The 21,668-nt window shown below is 37.5% G+C and overlaps 1 long non-coding RNA gene across 6 annotated transcripts in view; it reads left to right on the top strand.

Annotated features, from left to right (window-relative positions):
• The window catches only part of LOC127012105 (uncharacterized), a 33,727-nt gene extending 23,685 nt beyond the window's left edge, over positions 1 to 10,042 (top strand). For 5 of the 6 annotated variants that reach the window (XR_007765571.1, XR_007765572.1, XR_007765570.1 and 2 more), the window contains one exon: positions 6,905 to 10,042. This is a non-coding gene — a long non-coding RNA (uncharacterized LOC127012105). Of the gene's footprint in view, positions 1 to 249; positions 6,690 to 6,904 lie in introns of all 6 variants that reach the window. The other variant, XR_007765575.1, reaches the window with a different exon arrangement.
• The last annotated feature ends 11,626 nt before the right edge of the window (positions 10,043 to 21,668 follow it).

Below are 21,668 nucleotides of genomic sequence, written 5' to 3'. Positions count from 1 at the left end.
TCATTAAACCAAAAGCTTTCAGAAAGTGAAACATAATAAACATCAGACGGAGCAAATATTTTAAAAGAAGATATCCTACGAGCATATGAAAATCGAAATTGTTCAACTGAAATATCTTCGAATCTGTGGTGAATCTAGAAACAAATAATTGCTTCCTTTGTGGAACAACCGAAAGTTTCTTTCGCTCCCCAGCAGCAGTCTGAACCTCACTAGGATGATATCCAGGAACTGTTCCTACTGTACCTATAGGTATGGTCGGTACCGATTTCTTTGACTTAACCAGTACAGAAGCTATTATTCCTGAAACATGGACTACCGTAGTCGTATTAATCTGGCTTCTTTGGGTTAATGCGACTAGGTTAATACTTTTGTATTATTTAACTGGGTACATACGATATTGAACCCCTCAAAAGCACCCCTTAACTGCCGAGATAATGTTTCCAGGCCGAGTGCTTTCGGTAATTTTGCAGTCAAATAATGGGCGAGCCAGTTATCCCCGTTTTGCAAAGACGCGTTGATGGACTTATGGATGGATGCACTTATCATGGATCAAATATCATCTCCTTACTTAGGCTTGGCAATTAGTAAAACATGTTCATGTGATTGGAGAAGACCACGCATGGATTGTTATAACGCTGAACTAGTGTGTCTCCATGCCACCGTATAATTAGCGGCCGACAAAGGAATTTGACGAATGTCGCAATCTCGACCAGCTGAGATTCATTAAGGAAATGAAACCGTTGAATATTGTCCAGCGGGTCAGTTTGATGAATTAACCGACACGTGCGTCAGCAACCGTCGACACGGTGGTTGGTAATGAGGCTGCGGTCACCAGGAACATTATTATTTAGTCTTCATCTACAGGATAGTAGGTTCCCATGTACAGATCATCAAAACTGACGGCGATCGTTATGACGAGATAGGCCGTTTTGGCGTATCCCTCTGTGCTGATGATTACTTGATGGGTGGTCTCAAAAGCTGAGCTTAAACTCTCGATTTCCTGCAGGCGCTTTTTATAATAGCTTTAGGTTTTTCGGGATGCGGAATCCTTTTTATAGTTCTGCTGCAGACGTGTTAGACTTTGAAGGCGCTTCTCTTCAAGTGTAACAAAACCTTCTAAGGCCGGATCATCAGCTTCGTGGTCAGACATATTATGAGAATTTGTTATAAATTTGTTTGGAGTTTGGCCTTGGTTGGACATTCTAACAGCACGCGAGTGTGTGTAGAGAAGAGCTGTTAGACAGCCGGTTGTGTTGGTATTGATGACTGTGCTCTGTCGGTGTGAGAGCACGTGTTGGGGCATAAACGGAGACGATCGCAATTTGTGTTAGATAGAGTGATGAGTGTTATGCTTTATAACCAACAAAAACTGCTCTATACGGCTGTCATAGTATGTGGGGCTCTTGGGAGTAGATAAACGACTGAAATTAAAATATTACAGTTAAAGCTGTAATTCATTAGCTTATGATGTGTACACTTTACTATTGTTTATTAATTAACTTTAAAAAAAAATGGGACGCAATAAGCAGAAAGTAAAAGGGTGGCGATATTGTTCCAGTCACTGAAGCTAGTGTACTCTCCTTCATTCAAACAGCGTTCTTATAAAAGCACACTCCCATCATTAAAATAACTTGAAATATATCTCTCTCAAAAGAGAGAGTGGACTTACTCAACGGACTTACTAAAATGTGAACATCAGTCTGATTTTTTTTTTAATCCATTTGCCAAATAATAGATGGCAATTTGGGAAGGTAGGTAGTGGTCGATCTTCGCTTAACAAAAACAACTGCCAACGTTATATTAGCGAGGAACATAAAAATTGCAATATAGTTTTGGGCAGCCGCCTTCGCATCCTTTTTTTGAACTGGAATAATAAAAGAGCCTTTCCAGATCGAAAGAAAATCTAAAGTACACAAATTAAAAAATTTAAAAATCGGTTTACAAATGGTTGACGCACAAAACATAAGCACACACCCAGGGAGTCCATCTGGACTGGAAGAATAAGTTGGTGTTTTTGTTGCTTAATCTCTTAAAAGCGAACTCGGTAACTACAAGGGTAAAATATAATATGCCCTATTTAAGGGATTAGAGTAATTAGAATTTGACCGAGCAGCCGAACTATAAGTAGTTTGAAAAAACTCAGCAATTTCAGAATGCCTCCATTGAGTTTAAATGGATGATGAAGGCAATGCCGATGACTTACGCTTAGCATTAACAAAGTTGTAAAACTTTTTCGGATCATTTAAAAATTCAAATTTATATCGATTTAGATACATAGACTGTTGAGAAATTTAATACACATAAAAATCAGTTGGCTCACCCGATTTTTTTCACTTTTTTAAGTCTTTGATGTAAGGTTTGTAAGACTTTCAAAGGCAATAGTAAGCCATGGAGGCCTGTTTAGCTTTAAAAGGAAGCCTATCAGGAACGAATTGATTAAAAAAGTATTTAACACTATAAAATAATTCAGTGGCACTTTCAATATCCATACAATATCAATTGTAGAAATCTGTCCTTATATATTGAGAAATCATATCGTTGTAGTCACATTGACGGAAACAGCTTATTTTAGTAGGAGAAACTAAAGGAAATAGGGTATCAAAGCAGGGGAGGCAAATTGCCAATTCCATTGTTGGATAAATTCGGTCTTACTGGCAATAAAAGCTTGAGACGGGTATGAAATAAAGACAATTTCTTATAAAGCTTTCTTGCTGCAAAGCGACAAATGAGTCAGTAGGAGGAGACCAAGAAAAATTATATAGATTAATATCACCCAAAACAACAAAAACAGATAAAGATTGCAAAGAAACTTTCACACTAAGAAAATCAATTTTATTTGGTATATGAATGAGAATTCTTTCACATGTTAGGCTAGAGGTAACGGCAATTAGCACACCGCCTTTTTAGTTTTTTGGCACAGTGGAGGGCCTGTTATTTGTTCTCGGTTTATTTGGAACAAATTCTTTAATTACTAAACCATCATTAAACCAAAAGCTTTCAGAAAGTGAAACATAATAAACATCAGACGGAGCAAATATTTTAAAAGAAGATATCCTACGAGCATATGAAAATCGAAATTGTTCAACTGAAATATCTTCGAATCTGTGGTGAATCTAGAAACAAATAATTGCTTCCTTTGTGGAACAACCGAAAGTTTCTTTCGCTCCCCAGCAGCAGTCTGAACCTCACTAGGATGATATCCAGGAACTGTTCCTACTGTACCTATAGGTATGGTCGGTACCGATTTCTTTGACTTAACCAGTACAGAAGCTATTATTCCTGAAACATGGACTACCGTAGTCGTATTAATCTGGCTTCTTTGGGTTAATGCGACTAGGTTAATACTTTTGTATTATTTAACTGGGTACATACGATATTGAACCCCTCAAAAGCACCCCTTAACTGCCGAGATAATGTTTCCAGGCCGAGTGCTTTCGGTAATTTTGCAGTCAAATAATGGGCGAGCCAGTTATCCCCGTTTTGCAAAGACGCGTTGATGGACTTATGGATGGATGCACTTATCATGGATCAAATATCATCTCCTTACTTAGGCTTGGCAATTAGTAAAACATGTTCATGTGATTGGAGAAGACCACGCATGGATTGTTATAACGCTGAACTAGTGTGTCTCCATGCCACCGTATAATTAGCGGCCGACAAAGGAATTTGACGAATGTCGCAATCTCGACCAGCTGAGATTCATTAAGGAAATGAAACCGTTGAATATTGTCCAGCGGGTCAGTTTGATGAATTAACCGACACGTGCGTCAGCAACTGTCGACACGGTGGTTGGTAATGAGGCTGCGGTCACCAGGAACATTATTATTTAGTCTTCATCTACAGGATAGTAGGTTCCCATGTACAGATCATCAAAACTGACGGCGATCGTTATGACGAGATAGGCCGTTTTGGCGTATCCCTCTGTGCTGATGATTACTTGATGGGTGGTCTCAAAAGCTGAGCTTAAACTCTCGATTTCCTGCAGGCGCTTTTTATAATAGCTTTAGGTTTTTCGGGATGCGGAATCCTTTTTATAGTTCTGCTGCAGACGTGTTAGACTTTGAAGGCGCTTCTCTTCAAGTGTAACAAAACCTTCTAAGGCCGGATCATCAGCTTCGTGGTCAGACATATTATGAGAATTTGTTATAAATTTGTTTGGAGTTTGGCCTTGGTTGGACATTCTAACAGCACGCGAGTGTGTGTAGAGAAGAGCTGTTAGACAGCCGGTTGTGTTGGTATTGATGACTGTGCTCTGTCGGTGTGAGAGCACGTGTTGGGGCATAAACGGAGACGATCGCAATTTGTGTTAGATAGAGTGATGAGTGTTATGCTTTATAACCAACAAAAACTGCTCTATACGGCTGTCATAGTATGTGGGGCTCTTGGGAGTAGATAAACGACTGAAATTAAAATATTACAGTTAAAGCTGTAATTCATTAGCTTATGATGTGTACACTTTACTATTGTTTATTAATTAACTTTAAAAAAAAATGGGACGCAATAAGCAGAAAGTAAAAGGGTGGCGATATTGTTCCAGTCACTGAAGCTAGTGTACTCTCCTTCATTCAAACAGCGTTCTTATAAAAACACACTCCCATCATTAAAATAACTTGAAATATATCTCTCTCAAAAGAGAGAGTGGACTTACTCAACGGACTTACTAAAATGTGAACATCAGTCTGATTTTTTTTGTAATCCATATAAATAATAATAAAAGAGCCTTTCCAGATCGAAAGAAAATCTAAAGTACACAAATTAAAAAATTTAAAAATCGGTTTACGAATGGTTGACGCACAAAACATAAGCACACACCCAGGGAGTCCATCTGGACTGGGAGAATAAGTTGGTGTTTTTGTTGCTTAATCTCTTAAAAGCGAACTCGGTAACTACAAGGGTAAAATACAATATGCCCTATTTAAGGGATTAGAGTAATTAGAATTTGACCGAGCAGCCGAACTATAAGTAGTTTGAAAAAACTCAGCAATTTCAGAATGCCTCCATTGAGTTTAAATGGATGATGAAGGCAATGCCGATGACTTACGCTTAGCATTAACAAAGTTGTAAAACTTTTTCGGATCATTTAAAAATTCAAATTTATATCGATTTAGATACATAGACTGTTGAGAAATTTAATACACATAAAAATCAGTTGGCTCACCCGATTTTTTTCACTTTTTTAAGTCTTTGATGTAAGGTTTGTAAGACTTTCAAAGGCAATAGTAAGCCATGGAGGCCTGTTTAGCTTTAAAAGGAAGCCTATCAGGAACGAATTGATTAAAAAAGTATTTAACACTATAAAATAATTCAGTGGCACTTTCAATATCCATACAATATCAATTGTAGAAATCTGTCCTTATATATTGAGAAATCATATCGTTTTAGTCACATTGACGGAAACAGCTTATTTTAGTAGGAGAAACTAAAGGAAATAGGGTATCAAAGCAGGGGAGGCAAATTGCCAATTCCATTGTTGGATAAATTCGGTCTTACTGGCAATAAAAGCTTGAGACGGGTATGAAATAAAGACAATTTCTTATAAAGCTTTCTTGCTGCAAAGCGACAAATGAGTCAGTAGGAGGAGACCAAGAAAAATTATATAGATTAATATCACCCAAAACAACAAAAACAGATAAAGATTGCAAAGAAACTTTCACACTAAGAAAATCAATTTTATTTGGTATATGAATGAGAATTCTTTCACATGTTAGGCTAGAGGTAACGGCAATTAGCACACCGCCTTTTTAGTTTTTTGGCACAGTGGAGGGCCTGTTATTTGTTCTCGGTTTATTTGGAACAAATTCTTTAATTACTAAACCATCATTAAACCAAAAGCTTTCAGAAAGTGAAACATAATAAACATCAGACGGAGCAAATATTTTAAAAGAAGATATCCTACGAGCATATGAAAATCGAAATTGTTCAACTGAAATATCTTCGAATCTGTGGTGAATCTAGAAACAAATAATTGCTTCCTTTGTGGAACAACCGAAAGTTTCTTTCGCTCCCCAGCAGCAGTCTGAACCTCACTAGGATGATATCCAGGAACTGTTCCTACTGTACCTATAGGTATGGTCGGTACCGATTTCTTTGACTTAACCAGTACAGAAGCTATTATTCCTGAAACATGGACTACCGTAGTCGTATTAATCTGGCTTCTTTGGGTTAATGCGACTAGGTTAATACTTTTGTATTATTTAACTGGGTACATACGATATTGAACCCCTCAAAAGCACCCCTTAACTGCCGAGATAATGTTTCCAGGCCGAGTGCTTTCGGTAATTTTGCAGTCAAATAATGGGCGAGCCAGTTATCCCCGTTTTGCAAAGACGCGTTGATGGACTTATGGATGGATGCACTTATCATGGATCAAATATCATCTCCTTACTTAGGCTTGGCAATTAGTAAAACATGTTCATGTGATTGGAGAAGACCACGCATGGATTGTTATAACGCTGAACTAGTGTGTCTCCATGCCACCGTATAATTAGCGGCCGACAAAGGAATTTGACGAATGTCGCAATCTCGACCAGCTGAGATTCATTAAGGAAATGAAACCGTTGAATATTGTCCAGCGGGTCAGTTTGATGAATTAACCGACACGTGCGTCAGCAACTGTCGACACGGTGGTTGGTAATGAGGCTGCGGTCACCAGGAACATTATTATTTAGTCTTCATCTACAGGATAGTAGGTTCCCATGTACAGATCATCAAAACTGACGGCGATCGTTATGACGAGATAGGCCGTTTTGGCGTATCCCTCTGTGCTGATGATTACTTGATGGGTGGTCTCAAAAGCTGAGCTTAAACTCTCGATTTCCTGCAGGGGCTTTTTATAATAGCTTTAGGTTTTTCGGGATGCGGAATCCTTTTTATAGTTCTGCTGCAGACGTGTTAGACTTTGAAGGCGCTTCTCTTCAAGTGTAACAAAACCTTCTAAGGCCGGATCATCAGCTTCGTGGTCAGACATATTATGAGAATTTGTTATAAATTTGTTTGGAGTTTGGCCTTGGTTGGACATTCTAACAGCACGCGAGTGTGTGTAGAGAAGAGCTGTTAGACAGCCGGTTGTGTTGGTATTGATGACTGTGCTCTGTCGGTGTGAGAGCACGTGTTGGGGCATAAACGGAGACGATCGCAATTTGTGTTAGATAGAGTGATGAGTGTTATGCTTTATAACCAACAAAAACTGCTCTATACGGCTGTCATAGTATGTGGGGCTCTTGGGAGTAGATAAACGACTGAAATTAAAATATTACAGTTAAAGCTGTAATTCATTAGCTTATGATGTGTACACTTTACTATTGTTTATTAATTAACTTTAAAAAAAAATGGGACGCAATAAGCAGAAAGTAAAAGGGTGGCGATATTGTTCCAGTCACTGAAGCTAGTGTACTCTCCTTCATTCAAACAGCGTTCTTATAAAAACACACTCCCATCATTAAAATAACTTGAAATATATCTCTCTCAAAAGAGAGAGTGGACTTACTCAACGGACTTACTAAAATGTGAACATCAGTCTGATTTTTTTTGTAATCCATATAAATAATAATAAAAGAGCCTTTCCAGATCGAAAGAAAATCTAAAGTACACAAATTAAAAAATTTAAAAATCGGTTTACGAATGGTTGACGCACAAAACATAAGCACACACCCAGGGAGTCCATCTGGACTGGGAGAATAAGTTGGTGTTTTTGTTGCTTAATCTCTTAAAAGCGAACTCGGTAACTACAAGGGTAAAATACAATATGCCCTATTTAAGGGATTAGAGTAATTAGAATTTGACCGAGCAGCCGAACTATAAGTAGTTTGAAAAAACTCAGCAATTTCAGAATGCCTCCATTGAGTTTAAATGGATGATGAAGGCAATGCCGATGACTTACGCTTAGCATTAACAAAGTTGTAAAACTTTTTCGGATCATTTAAAAATTCAAATTTATATCGATTTAGATACATAGACTGTTGAGAAATTTAATACACATAAAAATCAGTTGGCTCACCCGATTTTTTTCACTTTTTTAAGTCTTTGATGTAAGGTTTGTAAGACTTTCAAAGGCAATAGTAAGCCATGGAGGCCTGTTTAGCTTTAAAAGGAAGCCTATCAGGAACGAATTGATTAAAAAAGTATTTAACACTATAAAATAATTCAGTGGCACTTTCAATATCCATACAATATCAATTGTAGAAATCTGTCCTTATATATTGAGAAATCATATCGTTTTAGTCACATTGACGGAAACAGCTTATTTTAGTAGGAGAAACTAAAGGAAATAGGGTATCAAAGCAGGGGAGGCAAATTGCCAATTCCATTGTTGGATAAATTCGGTCTTACTGGCAATAAAAGCTTGAGACGGGTATGAAATAAAGACAATTTCTTATAAAGCTTTCTTGCTGCAAAGCGACAAATGAGTCAGTAGGAGGAGACCAAGAAAAATTATATAGATTAATATCACCCAAAACAACAAAAACAGATAAAGATTGCAAAGAAACTTTCACACTAAGAAAATCAATTTTATTTGGTATATGAATGAGAATTCTTTCACATGTTAGGCTAGAGGTAACGGCAATTAGCACACCGCCTTTTTAGTTTTTTGGCACAGTGGAGGGCCTGTTATTTGTTCTCGGTTTATTTGGAACAAATTCTTTAATTACTAAACCATCATTAAACCAAAAGCTTTCAGAAAGTGAAACATAATAAACATCAGACGGAGCAAATATTTTAAAAGAAGATATCCTACGAGCATATGAAAATCGAAATTGTTCAACTGAAATATCTTCGAATCTGTGGTGAATCTAGAAACAAATAATTGCTTCCTTTGTGGAACAACCGAAAGTTTCTTTCGCTCCCCAGCAGCAGTCTGAACCTCACTAGGATGATATCCAGGAACTGTTCCTACTGTACCTATAGGTATGGTCGGTACCGATTTCTTTGACTTAACCAGTACAGAAGCTATTATTCCTGAAACATGGACTACCGTAGTCGTATTAATCTGGCTTCTTTGGGTTAATGCGACTAGGTTAATACTTTTGTATTATTTAACTGGGTACATACGATATTGAACCCCTCAAAAGCACCCCTTAACTGCCGAGATAATGTTTCCAGGCCGAGTGCTTTCGGTAATTTTGCAGTCAAATAATGGGCGAGCCAGTTATCCCCGTTTTGCAAAGACGCGTTGATGGACTTATGGATGGATGCACTTATCATGGATCAAATATCATCTCCTTACTTAGGCTTGGCAATTAGTAAAACATGTTCATGTGATTGGAGAAGACCACGCATGGATTGTTATAACGCTGAACTAGTGTGTCTCCATGCCACCGTATAATTAGCGGCCGACAAAGGAATTTGACGAATGTCGCAATCTCGACCAGCTGAGATTCATTAAGGAAATGAAACCGTTGAATATTGTCCAGCGGGTCAGTTTGATGAATTAACCGACACGTGCGTCAGCAACTGTCGACACGGTGGTTGGTAATGAGGCTGCGGTTACCAGGAACATTATTATTTAGTCTTTACAGGATAGTAGGTTCCCATGTACAGATAATCAAAACTGACGGCGATCTTTATGACGAGATAGGCCGTTTTGGCGTATCCCTCTGTGCAGATGATTACTTGATGGGTGGTCTCAAAAGCTGAGCTTAAACTCTCGATTTCCTGCAGGCGCTTTTTATAATAGCTTTAGGTTTTTCGGGATGCGGAATCCTTTTTATAGTTCTGCTGCAGACGTGTTAGACTTTGAAGGTGCTTCTCTTCAAGTGTAACAAAACCTTCTAAGGCCGGATCATCAGCTTCGTGGTCAGACATATTATGAGAATTTGTTATAAATTTGTTTGGAGTTTGGCTGGTTGGACATTCTAACAGCACGCGAGTGTGTGTAGAGAAGAGCTGTTAGACAGCCGGTTGTGTTGGTATTGATGACTGTGCTCTGTCGGTGTGAGAGCACGTGTTGGGGCATAAACGGAGACGATCGCAATTTGTGTTAGATAGAGTGATGAGTGTTATGCTTTATAACCAACAAAAACTGCTCTATACGGCTGTCATAGTATGTGGGACTCTTGGGAGTAGATATCCGACTGAAATTAAAATATTACAGTTAAAGCTGTAATTCATTAGCTTATAATGTGTACACTTCACTATTGCTTATTAATTAACTTTAAAAAAAATGGGACGCAATAAGCAGAAAGTAAAAGGGTGGCGATATTGTTCCAGTCACTGAAGCTAGTGTACTCTCCTTCATTCAAACAGCGTTCTTATGAAAACACTCCCATCATTCAAATAACTTGAAATATATCTCTCTCAAAAGAGAGAGTGGACTTACTCAACGGACTTACTAAAATGTGAACATCAGTCTGATTTTTTTTTAATCCATTTGCCAAATAATAGATGGCAATTTGGGAAGGTAGGTAGTGGTCGATCTTCGCTTAACAAAAACAACTGCCAACGTTATATTAGCGAGGAACATAAAAATTGCAATATAGTTTTGGGCAGCCGCCTTCGCATCCTTTTTTTGAACTGGAATAATAAAAGAGCCTTTCCAGATCGAAAGAAAATCTAAAGTACACAAATTAAAAAATTTAAAAATCGGTTTACAAATGGTTGACGCACAAAACATAAGCACACACCCAGGGAGTCCATCTGGACTGGAAGAATAAGTTGGTGTTTTTGTTGCTTAATCTCTTAAAAGCGAACTCGGTAACTACAAGGGTAAAATACAATATGCCCTATTTAAGGGATTAGAGTAATTAGAATTTGACCGAGCAGCCGAACTATAAGTAGTTTGAAAATACTCAACAATTTCAGAATGCCTCCATTGAGTTTAAATGGATGATGAAGGCAATGCCGATGACTTACGCTTAGCATTAACAAAGTTGTAAAACTTTTTCGGATCATTTAAAAATTCAAATTTATATCGATTTAGATACATAGAATAGCAATGACTGTTGAGAAATTTAATACACATAAAAATCAGTTGGCTCACCCGATTTTTTTCACTTTTTTTAGTCTTTGATGTAAGGTTTATAAGACTTTCAAAGGCAATAGTAAGCCATGGAGGCCTGTTTAGCTTTAAAAGGAAGCCTATCAGGAACGAATTGATTAAAAAAGTATTTAACACTAGAAAATAATTCAGTGGCACTTTCAATATCCATACAATATCAATTGTAGAAATCTGTCCTTATATATTGAGAAATCATATCGTTTTAGTCACATTGACGGAAACAGCTCATTTTAGTAGGAGAAACTAAAGGAAATAGTGTATCAAAACAGGGGAGGCAAATTGCCAATTCCATTGTTGGATAAATTCGGTCTTACTGGCAATAAAAGCTTGAGACGGGTATGAAATAAAGACAATTTCTTATAAAGCTTTCTTGCTGCAAAGCGACAAATGAGTCAGTAGGAGGAGACCAAGAAAAATTATATAGATTAATATCACCCAAAACAACAAAAACAGATAAAGATTGCAAAGAAACTTTCACACTAAGAAAATCAATTTTATTTGGTATATGAATGAGAATTCTTTCACATGTTAGGCTAGAGGTAACGGCAATTAGCACACCGCCTTTTTAGTTTTTTGGCACAGTGGAGGGCCTGTTATTTGTTCTCGGTTTATTTGGAACAAATTCTTTAATTACTAAACCATCATTAAACCAAAAGCTTTCAGAAAGTGAAACATAATAAACATCAGACGGAGCAAATATTTTAAAAGAAGATATCCTACGAGCATATGAAAATCGAAATTGTTCAACTGAAATATCTTCGAATCTGTGGTGAATCTAGAAACAAATAATTGCTTCCTTTGTGGAACAACCGAAAGTTTCTTTCGCTCCCCAGCAGCAGTCTGAACCTCACTAGGATGATATCCAGGAACTGTTCCTACTGTACCTATAGGTATGGTCGGTACCGATTTCTTTGACTTAACCAGTACAGAAGCTATTATTCCTGAAACATGGACTATCGTAGTCGTATTAATCTGGCTTCTTTGGGTTAATGCGACTAGGTTAATACTTTTGTATTATTTAACTGGGTACATACGATATTGAACCCCTCAAAAGCACCCCTTAACTGCCGAGATAATGTTTCCAGGCCGAGTGCTTTCGGTAATTTTGCAGTCAAATAATGGGCGAGCCAGTTATCCCCGTTTTGCAAAGACGCGTTGATGGACTTATGGATGGATGCACTTATCATGGATCAAATATCATCTCCTTACTTAGGCTTGGCAATTAGTAAAACATGTTCATGTGATTGGAGAAGACCACGCATGGATTGTTATAACGCTGAACTAGTGTGTCTCCATGCCACCGTATAATTAGCGGCCGACAAAGGAATTTGAAGAATGTCGCAATCTCGACCAGCTGAGATTCATTAAGGAAATGAAACCGTTGAATATTGTCCAGCGGGTCAGTTTGATGAATTAACCGACACGTGCGTCAGCAACTGTCGACACGGTGGTTGGTAATGAGGCTGCGGTCACCAGGAACATTATTATTTAGTCTTCATCTACAGGATAGTAGGTTCCCATGTACAGATCATCAAAACTGACGGCGATCGTTATGACGAGATAGGCCGTTTTGGCGTATCCCTCTGTGCTGATGATTACTTGATGGGTGGTCTCAAAAGCTGAGCTTAAACTCTCGATTTCCTGCAGGCGCTTTTTATAATAGCTTTAGGTTTTTCGGGATGCGGAATCCTTTTTATAGTTCTGCTGCAGACGTGTTAGACTTTGAAGGCGCTTCTCTTCAAGTGTAACAAAACCTTCTAAGGCCGGATCATCAGCTTCGTGGTCAGACATATTATGAGAATTTGTTATAAATTTGTTTGGAGTTTGGCCTTGGTTGGACATTCTAACAGCACGCGAGTGTGTGTAGAGAAGAGCTGTTAGACAGCCGGTTGTGTTGGTATTGATGACTGTGCTCTGTCGGTGTGAGAGCACGTGTTGGGGCATAAACGGAGACGATCGCAATTTGTGTTAGATAGAGTGATGAGTGTTATGCTTTATAACCAACAAAAACTGCTCTATACGGCTGTCATAGTATGTGGGGCTCTTGGGAGTAGATAAACGACTGAAATTAAAATATTACAGTTAAAGCTGTAATTCATTAGCTTATAATGTGTACACTTCACTATTGTTTATTAATTAACTTTAAAAAAAAATGGGACGAAATAAGCAGAAAGTAAAAGGGTGGCGATATTGTTCAAGTCACTGAAGCTAGTGTACTCTCCTTCATTCAAACAGCGTTCTTATAAAAACACACTCCCATCATTAAAATAACTTGAAATATATCTCTCTCAAAAGAGAGAGTGGACTTACTCAACGGGCTTACTAAAATGTGAACATCAGTCTGATTTTTTTTTTAATCCATTTGCCATATAATAGATGGCAATTTGGGAAGGTAGGTAGTGGTCGATCTTCGCTTAACAAAAACAACTTTTAACGTTATATTAGCGAGGAACATAAAAATTGCAATATAGTTTTGGGCATCCGCCTTCGCATCCTTTTTTTGAACTGGAATAATAAAAGAGCCTTTCCAGATCGAAAGAAAATCTAAAGTACACAAATTAAAAAATTTAAAAATCGGTTTACAAATGGTTGACGCACAAAACATAAGCACACACCCAGGGAGTCCATCTGGACTGGGAGAATAAGTTGGTGTTTTTGTTGCTTAATCTCTTAAAAGCGAACTCGGTAACTACAAGGGTAAAATACAATATGCCCTATTTAAGGGATTTGAGTAATTAGAATTTGACCGAGCAGCCGAACTATAAGTAGTTTGAAAAAACTCAGCAATTTCAGAATGCCTCCATTGAGTTTAAATGGATGATGAAGGCAATGCCGATGACTTACGCTTAGCATTAACAAAGTTGTAAAACTTTTTCGGATCATTTAAAAATTCAAATTTATATCGATTTAGATACATAGAATAGCAATGACTGTTGAGAAATTTAATACACATAAAAATCAGTTGGCTCACCCGATTTTTTTCACTTTTTATTAATCTTTGATGTAAGGTTTATAAGACTTTCAAAGGCAATAGTAAGCCATGGAAGCCTGTTTAGCTTTAAAAGGAAGCCTATCAGGAACGAATTGATTAAAAAAGTATTTAACACTATAAAATAATTCAGTGGCACTTTCAATATCCATACAATATCAATTGTTGAAATCTGTCCTTATATATTGAGAAATCATATCGTTTTAGTCACATTGACGGAAACAGCACATTTTAGTAGGAGAAACTAAAGGAAATAGGGTATCAAAGCAGGAGAGGTAAATTGTCAATTCCATTGTTGGATAAATTCGGTCTTACTGACAATAAAAGCTTGAGACGGGTATGAAATAAAGACAATTTCTTATAAAGCTTTCTTCCTGCATAGCGACAAATGAGTCAGTAGGAGGAGACCAAGAAAAATTATACAGATTAATATCACCCAAAACAATCAAAAGGTCTCTGTTAAACTGAAGAGATAGAGCAGATTTTATTGCAGAGCAATAGAGCCAGGTGGAATAAAAGAACATGTAACAAAAACAGATAAAGATTGCAAACAAACTTTCACACTAAGAAATTCTATTTTATTTGGTATATGAATGAGAATTCTTTCAGATGTTAGGCTAGAGGTAACGGCAATTAGCACACCGCCTCCCCTACGTGACTGGGGATCGGTCCCATAAGTATTAAAGTTATAAGACAGAACTTCAGAATCGGATATCTCTGGTTTCAGCCAAGGAGGAGTCAGCATAAAGTTTGGGTAGCTTCATATTTAATCCCCTAACATTTTGATACGCCAAAATGAAACTTTTTAGTTTATTGGCACAGTGGAGGGCCTTTATTTATTCTCAGTTTATTTGAAACAAATTCTTTAATTACTAAATCATCATTAAGCAAATAGCTTTCAGAAAGTAAAACATTAAAAACATCAGACGATTTGCTACGAGCGTACGAAAATCAAAATTGTTCAACTGCTATCTTCGTATGAGAATTTTTAACTAATAAATTCCAAAACCTCAGATGTGGTATCTGGGGTGAATCTAGAATCAAATAATTGCTTCATTTGTGGAACAACTGAAAGTTTCTTTCGCTCCCCAGCAGCAGTCTGAATCTCACTAGGATGATATCCAGGAACTGTGCCCACTGCAGCTATAGGTATGGTCGGTACCGATTTCTTTGACTTAATCAGTAAAGAAGCTATTATTCCTGAAACATGGACTACCGTAGTCGTATTAACGGTGATTTGCTACGAGCGTATGAAAATCAAAATTGTTCAACTGCTATCTTCGGATGGGAATTTTTAACGTATAAATTCCAAAACCTCAGATGTGGTATCTGGGGTGAATCTAGAAACAAATAATTGCTTCATTTGTGGAACAACTGAAAGTTTCTTTCGCTCCCCAGCAGCAGTCTGAACCTCACTAGGATGATATCCAGGAACTGTGCCCACTGTAGCTATAGGTATGGTCGGTACCGATTTCTTTGACTTAATCAGTACGGAAGCTATTATTCCTGAAACATGGACTACCATGGACTATCATGTGATTGGAGAAGACCACGCATGGATTGTTATAACGCTGAACTAGTGTGTCTCCATGCCACCGTATAATTAGCGGCCGACAAAGGAATTTGACGAATGTCGCAATCTTGACCAGCTGAGATTCATTAAGGAAATGAAACCGTTGAATATTGTCCAGCGGGTCAGTTTGATGAATTAACCGACACGTGCGTCAGCAAACGTCGACACGGTGGTTGGTAATGAGGCTGCGGTCACCAGGAACATTATTATTTAGTCTTCATCTACAGGATAGTAGGTTCCCATGTACAGATCATCAAAACTGACGGCGATCTTTATGACGAGATAGGCCATTTTGGCGTATCCCTCGACACGGTGGTTGGTAATGAGGCTGCGGTCACCGGGAACATTATTATTTAGTCTTCATCTACAGGATAGTAGGTTCCCATGTACAGATAATCAAAACTGACGGCGATCTTTATGACGAGATAGGCCGTTTTGGCGTATCCCTCTGTGCAGATGATTACTTGATGGGTGGTCTCAAAAGCTGAGCTTAAACTCTCGATTTCCTGCAGGCGCTTTTTATAATAGCTTTAGGTTTTTCGGGATGCGGAATCCTTTTTATAGTTCTGCTGCAGACGTGTTAGACTTTGAAGGTGCTTCTCTTCAAGTGTAACAAAACCTTCTAAGGCCGGATCATCAGCTTCGTGGTCAGACATATTATGAGAATTTGTTATAAATTTGTTTGGAGTTTGGCTGGTTGGACATTCTAACAGCACGCGAGTGTGTGTAGAGAAGAGCTGTTAGACAGTTGTGTTGGTATTGATGACTGTGCTCTGTCGGTGTGAGAGCACGTGTTGGGGGATAAACGGAGACGATCGCAATTTGTGTTAGATAGAGTGATGAGTGTTATGCTTTATAACCAACAAAAACTGCTCTATACGGCTGTCATAGTATGTGGGGCTCTTGGGAGTAGATAAACGACTGAAATTAAAATATTACAGTTAAAGCTGTAATTCATTAGCTTATAATGTGTACACTTCACTATTGTTTATTAATTAACTTTAAAAAAAAATGGGACGAAATAAGCAGAAAGTAAAAGGGTGGCGATATTGTTCCAGTCACTGAAGCTAGTGTACTCTCCTTCATTCAAACAGCGTTTTTATAAAAACACACTCCCATCATTAAAATAACTTGAAATATATCTCTCTCAAAAGAGAGAGTGGACTTACTCAACGGACTTACTAAAATGTGAACATCAGTCGGATTTTTTTTTAATCCATTTGCCATATAATAGATGGCAATTTGGGAAGGTAGGTAGTGGTCGATCTTCGCTTAACAAAAACAACTGCCAACGTTATATTAGCGAGGAACATAAAAATTGCAATATAGTTTTGGGCAGCAGCCTTCGCATCCTTTTTTTGAACTGGAATAATAAAAGAGCCTTTCCAGATCGAAAGAAAATCTAAAGTACACAAATTAAAAAATTTAAAAATCGGTTTACAAATGGTTGACGCACAAAACATAAGCACACACCCAGGGAGTCCATCTGGACTGGGAGAATAAGTTGGTGTTTTTGTTGCTAAATCTCTTAAAAGCGAACTCGGTAACTACAAGGGTAAAATACAATATGCCCTATTTAAGGGATTAGAGTAATTAGAATTTGACCGAGCAGCCGAACTATAAGTAGTTTGAAAATACTCAACAATTTCAGAATGCCTCCATTGAGTTTAAATGGATGATGAAGGCAATGCCGATGACTTACGCTTAGCATTAACAAAGTTGTAAAACTTTTTCGGATCATTTAAAAATTCAAATTTATATCGATTTAGATACATAGAATAGCAATGACTATTGAGAAATTTAATACACATAAAAATCAGTTGGCTCACCCGATTTTTTTCACTTTTTTTAGTCTTTGATGTAAGGTTTATAAGACTTTCAAAGGCAATAGTAAGCCATGGAGGCCTGTTTAGCTTTAAAAGGAAGCCTATCAGGAACGAATTGATTAAAAAAGTATTTAACACTAAAATAATTCAGTGGCACTTTCAATATCCATACAATATCAATTGTAGAAATCTGTCCTTATATATTGAGAAATCATATCGTTTTAGTCACATTGACGGAAACAGCTCATTTTAGTAGGAGAAACTAAAGGAAATAGGGTATCAAAACAGGGGAGGCAAATTGCCAATTCCATTGTTGGATAAATTCGGTCTTACTGGCAATAAAAGCTTGAGACGGGTATGAAATAAAGACAATTTCTTATAAAGCTTTCTTGCTGCAAAGCGACAAATGAGTCAGTAGGAGGAGACCAAGAAAAATTATAAAGATTAATATCACCCAAAACAACAAAAACAGATAAAGATTGCAAAGAAACTTTCACACTAAGAAAATCAATTTTATTTGGTATATGAATGAGAATTCTTTCAGATGTTAGGCTAGAGGTAACGGCAATTAGCACACCGCCTTTTTAGTTTTTTGGCACAGTGGAGGGCCTGTTATTTGTTCTCGGTTTATTTGGAACAAATTCTTTAATTACTAAACCATCATTAAACCAAAAGCTTTCAGAAAGTGAAACATAATAAACATCAGACGGAGCAAATATTTTAAAAGAAGATATCCTACGAGCATATGAAAATCGAAATTGTTCAACTGAAATATCTTCGAATCTGTGGTGAATCTAGAAACAAATAATTGCTTCCTTTGTGGAACAACCGAAAGTTTCTTTCGCTCCCCAGCAGCAGTCTGAACCTCACTAGGATGATATCCAGGAACTGTTCCTACTGTACCTATAGGTATGGTCGGTACCGATTTCTTTGACTTAACCAGTACAGAAGCTATTATTCCTGAAACATGGACTACCGTAGTCGTATTAACGGTGGTTAATCTGGCTTCTTTGGGTTAATGCGACTAGGTTAATACTTTTGTATTATTTAACTGGGTACATACGATATTGAACCCCTCAAAAGCACCCCTTAACTGCCGAGATAATGTTTCCAGGCCGAGTGCTTTCGGTAATTTTGCAGTCAAATAATGGGCGAGCCAGTTATCCCCGTTTTGCAAAGACGCGTTGATGGACTTATGGATGGATGCACTTATCATGGATCAAATATCATCTCCTTACTTAGGCTTGGCAATTAGTAAAACATGTTCATGTGATTGGAGAAGACCACGCATGGATTGTTATAACGCTGAACTAGTATGTCTCCATGCCACCGTATAATTAGCGGCCGACAAAGGAATTTGACGAATGTCGCAATCTCGACCAGCTGAGATTCATTAAGGAAATGAAACCGTTGAATATTGTCCAGCGGGTCAGTTTGATGAATTAACCGACACGTGCGTCAGCAACTGTCGACACGGTGGTTGGTAATGAGGCTGCGGTCACCAGGAACATTATTATTTAGTCTTCATCTACAGGATAGTAGGTTCCCATGTACAGATCATCAAAACTGACGGCGATCTTTATGACGAGATAGGCCGTTTTGGCGTATCCCTCTGTGCTGATGATTACTTGATGGGTGGTCTCAAAAGCTAAGCTTAAACTCTCGATTTCCTGCAGGCGCTTTTTATAATAGCTTTAGGTTTTTCGGGATGCGGAATCCTTTTTATAGTTCTGCTGCAGACGTGTTAGACTTTGAAGGCGCTTCTCTTCAAGTGTAACAAAACCTTCTAAGGCCGGATCATCAGCTTCGTGGTCAGACATATTATGAGAATTTGTTATAAATTTGTTTGGAGTTTGGCCTTGGTTGGACATTCTAACAGCACGCGAGTGTGTGTAGAGAAGAGCTGTTAGACAGCCAGTTGTGTTGGTATTGATGACTGTGCTCTGTCGGTGTGAGAGCACGTGTTGGGGCATAAACGGAGACGATCGCAATTTGTGTTAGATAGAGTGATGAGTGTTATGCTTTATAACCAACAAAAACTGCTCTATACGGCTGTCATAGTATGTGGGGCTCTTGGGAGTAGATAAACGACTGAAATTAAAATATTACAGTTAAAGCTGTAATTCATTAGCTTATAATGTGTACACTTTACTATTGTTTATTAATAAACTTTAAAAAAAAATGGGACGAAATAAGCAGAAAGTAAAAGGGTGGCGATATTGTTCCAGTCACTGAAGCTAGTGTACTCTCCTTCATTCAAACAGCGTTCTTATAAAAACACACTCCCATCATTAAAATAACTTGAAATATATCTCTCTCAAAAGAGAGAGTGGACTTACTCAACGGACTTACTAAAATGTGAACATCAGTCGGATTTTTTTTTAATCCATTTGCCATATAATAGATGGCAATTTGGGAAGGTAGGTAGTGGTCGATCTTCGCTTAACAAAAACAACTGCCAACGTTATATTAGCGAGGAACATAAAAATTGCAATATAGTTTTGGGCAGCAGCCTTCGCATCCTTTTTTTGAACTGGAATAATAAAAGAGCCTTTCCAGATCGAAAGAAAATCTAAAGTACACAAATTAAAAAATTTAAAAATCGGTTTACAAATGGTTGACGCACAAAACATAAGCACACACCCAGGGAGTCCATCTGGACTGGGAGAATAAGTTGGTGTTTTTGTTGCTTAATCTCTTAAAAGCGAACTCGGTAACTACAAGGGTAAAATACAATATGCCCTATTTAAGGGATTAGAGTAATTAGAATTTGACCGAGCAGCCGAACTATAAGTAGTTTGAAAATACTCAGCAATTTCAGAATGCCTCCATTGAGTTTAAATGGATGATGAAGGCAATGCCGATGACTTACGCTTAGCATTAACAAAGTTGTAAAACTTTTTCGGATCATTTTAAAATTCAAATTTATATCGATTTAGATACATAGAATAGCAATGACTGTTGAGAAATTTAATACACATAAAAATCAGTTGGCTCACCCGATTTTTTTCACTTTTTTTAGTCTTTGATGTAAGGTTTATAAGACTTTCAAAGGCAATAGTAAGCCATGGAGGCCTGTTTAGCTTTAAAAGGAAGCCTATCAGGAACGAATTGATTAAAAAAGTATTTAACACTAAAATAATTCAGTGGCACTTTCAATATCCATACAATATCAATTGTAGAAATCTGTCCTTATATATTGAGAAATCATATCGTTTTAGTCACATTGACGGAAACAGCTCATTTTAGTAGGAGAAACTAAAGGAAATAGGGTATCAAAACAGGGGAGGCAAATTGCCAATTCCATTGTTGGATAAATTCGGTCTTACTGGCAATAAAAGCTTGAGACGGGTATGAAATAAAGACAATTTCTTATAAAGCTTTCTTGCTGCAAAGCGACAAATGAGTCAGTAGGAGGAGACCAAGAAAAATTATAAAGATTAATATCACCCAAAACAACAAAAACAGATAAAGATTGCAAAGAAACTTTCACACTAAGAAAATCAATTTTATTTGGTATATGAATGAGAATTCTTTCACATGTTAGGCTAGAGGTAACGGCAATTAGCACACCGCCTTTTTAGTTTTTTGGCACAGTGGAGGGCCTGTTATTTGTTCTCGGTTTATTTGGAACAAATTCTTTAATTACTAAACCATCATTAAACCAAAAGCTTTCAGAAAGTGAAACATAATAAACATCAGACGGAGCAAATATTTTAAAAGAAGATATCCTACGAGCATATGAAAATCGAAATTGTTCAACTGAAATATCTTCGGATCTGTAGTGAATCTAGAAACAAATAATTGCTTCCTTTGTGGAACAACCGAAAGTTTCTTTCGCTCCCCAGCAGCAGTCTGAACCTCACTAGGATGATATCCAGGAACTGTGCCTACTGTACCTATAGGTATGGTCGGTACCGATTTCTTTAACTTAACCAGTACAGAAGCTATTATTCCTGAAACATGGACTACTGTAGTCGTATTAACGGTGGTTAATCTGGCTTTTTTGGGTTAATGCGACTAAGTTAGTACTTTTGTATTATTTAACTGGGTACATACGGTATTGAACTCCTTTAAAGCACATGAGATATTCAATAGTCTGTCTCGAGTCTGCTTCATAAGGCCGCTCATCTCAACCACCATTTCCTTGCAGGACCCACATGACCACATAAGACCTGAATTAAGTTCTATGAAATCTTTAACTCTTTCGGTAAATCCTGCACATTTGGCGTGGATCATCAAATCGCAGAGCCTGCAAATAATAAAGGGGTCTAAAGGGTCTTTATC

The sequence above is a fragment of the Drosophila biarmipes genome, unplaced genomic scaffold (genome assembly GCF_025231255.1).
Source record: "Drosophila biarmipes strain raj3 unplaced genomic scaffold, RU_DBia_V1.1 ptg000019l, whole genome shotgun sequence".
In the NCBI taxonomy this organism is placed as follows: domain Eukaryota; kingdom Metazoa; phylum Arthropoda; class Insecta; order Diptera; family Drosophilidae; genus Drosophila; species Drosophila biarmipes.
The sequence above is the reverse complement of the archived record's forward strand: the minus strand, read 5'-3'. Positions and strand labels throughout refer to the sequence as shown.